Source organism: Prunus avium, unplaced genomic scaffold, assembly GCF_965620075.1.
Source record: "Prunus avium unplaced genomic scaffold, drPruAviu1.hap1.1 HAP1_SCAFFOLD_454, whole genome shotgun sequence".
Taxonomy (NCBI): domain Eukaryota; kingdom Viridiplantae; phylum Streptophyta; class Magnoliopsida; order Rosales; family Rosaceae; genus Prunus; species Prunus avium.
In genome coordinates, this window is record NW_028276977.1 from 20,001 (window position 1) to 22,500 (window position 2,500).

A 2,500-nucleotide genomic window follows, 5' to 3' on the forward strand; every position below is an offset into this window, starting at 1 on the left:
GAAATTGTTTTGAAAAGGTTCTTTAAATCTAGTGGGTTTGCAACTCATAAGAGCGTCACTTTCAACGTCCCCGGCATTGGATTGAGTTTCTAAAAACAACCGTGCACACCGAGGTTAAACTTTACCGGCTCCACTCCGACTCGCCGCTCGCCCACTAGTCCGAAGGCAACAAAACATTTGTTTTTCATTTTGATGAAAATTTCTGTTTTTAAATCTTGTTGGTTTGAAATTGTTTTGAAAAGGTTCTTTAAATCTTGCGGGTTTGCAACTCATAAGAGCGTCACTTTCAACGTCCCCGGCATTGGATTGAGTTTCTAAAAACAACCGTGCACACCGAGGTTAAACTTTACCGGCTCCACTCCGACTCGCCGCTCGCCCACAAATCCGAAGGCAACAAAACATTTGTTTTTAATTTTGATGAAATTTTTTGAAAACATTGGCTTGGCAAGCCCCAATCCGCGACTATCCACCCACCGCCACCCCACACGGGTGGTTGTTGTTGCGAAATGAGGTTGTGGTCGACATGCCCGTGCATTTGAGAAGGAGTTCCTAGCACTCCATGCTCTCCCATGCCAAAAAAAAGCCTAGACAACCCCATTTCGCAACTTTCCACGCCTTTTTTTTCCTCCCTCACCCATGGCGGCGGCGTGGTGGCGGAGGCCGGATTCCGGCCACCACCGCCATGGGTGGCAGCCCCCCGACCCCGACACCAAACCCATAATACCGAGGCAACATATCGAGGCAACATGACATGGGTGTGGCGTGGGGGAAGGGGGCTGCAGCTAGGAAGGCATGGGCTGCCATGCATATGCAGGCAACACACACCCCCCTATATAGCATTTTATGCATTTAGCCCTTTGACAGGAAGAGACATCACCTATGCGCGAGGAGTCATAATGGGCTCTAAATAATTCAATACAAGGTATTTGGACGTGATTTTTTGCAGGGATACTAAGAAACATGCAATCTATGATGGGAAAAAGTTTCATAAATTTTTGAAGTCGGGAAGTATTTTTTATTATTTTTAGAAGTCGTAAAATTGAAAAAATCATTAAAACAAATCCGGGAGGAATTTTTTAGTTTTGTAAGTTGGAGAAGGTCCTAAAAATCATAGACTACTTATGGGGAGCTTATTGTGCGAGGAAATTTCAATAAAAACGGGGTTTGACAAGATTTGAAAAATTCTGTCGACATTTGAAAAAACCTGGAACCATGCTGCCGGCATGCTGCGCACATGCTGCGCGCATGCTGCGCGCAGACTGCGCGCATGCCATGGCAGGACAAGTTTCGCTAGCCTCACTGTCGACAGATGCGCAAGCTGCGCGCACGCTGCGCACAGGCTGCGCGCACGCTGCGCACAGGCTGCGCGCACGCTGCGCACAGGCTGCGCGCACGCTGCGCACAGGCTGCGCGCACGCTGCGCACAGGCTGCGCGCACGCTGCGCACAGGCTGCGCGCACGCTGCGCACAGGCTGCGCGCACGCTGCGCACAGGCTGCGCGCACGCTGCGCACAGGCTGCGCGCACGCTGCGCGCATGCCATGGCAGGACAAGTTTCGCTAGCCTCACTGTCGACAGATGCGCAAGCTGCGCGCACGCTGCGCACAGGCTGCGCACAGCGCATGCCATGGCAGGACAAGTTCGCTAGCCTCACTGTCGACAGATGCGCAAGCTGCGCGCACAGGCTGCGCGCACGCCATGGCAGGACAAGTTTCGCTAGCCTCACTGTCGACAGAATCAGCACGCTGCGCGCAAGCTGCGCGCACGCTGCCGGCATGGTGTGCGCACGCTGCCGGCATGCTGTGCGCACGCTGCGCGCGCGCATGGCAGGACAAGTTTCGAAAATTTCTGTCGACAGTCTCAGCAGCGCGCACGCTGCCGACATGCTGTGCGCACGCTGCGCACAGGCTGCCGGCATGCTGCGCGCAGCCCATGGCAGGACAAGGTCCGAAAAATTCTGTCGACATTTTTACGCCGTGGTAGGCTTCCGCTTCGCGTCACTTTGTCGACATTCAAGCCTACCATTTGTATTGAATTTTTCAAACCTTGTCAAACCCCATTATTCAAATGTCGAAAAATTTTGTCGACATTTTTACGCCATGATAGGCTTCCGCTTCGCGTCACTTTGTCGGAATGCATCGCATGGCGAGGCAAGGCCACGGCATGCCAAGGCGAAGGCAACGCATGGCTTGAATGGCTTGGTCAAGGCCACATCATGGGCACGGCATGCCAAGGCAAGGCGAGGCAAGCCATCCTTAGCCTCGCCTACACTCACTTTCTCGGAATGCATTGGATGATGAGCAATTCCAAGGTAAGGCAACGCATGGCTTGAATGGCTTGGTGTAGGCCACAACTTGGGCATGGCATGCCAATGCAAGGCAAGGCAAGGCAAGCCATCCTTAGCCTCGCCTACACTCACTTTCTCGGAATGCATTGGATGATGAGCAATTCCAAGGTAAGGCAACGCATGGCTTGAATGGCTTGGTGTAGGCCACAACTTG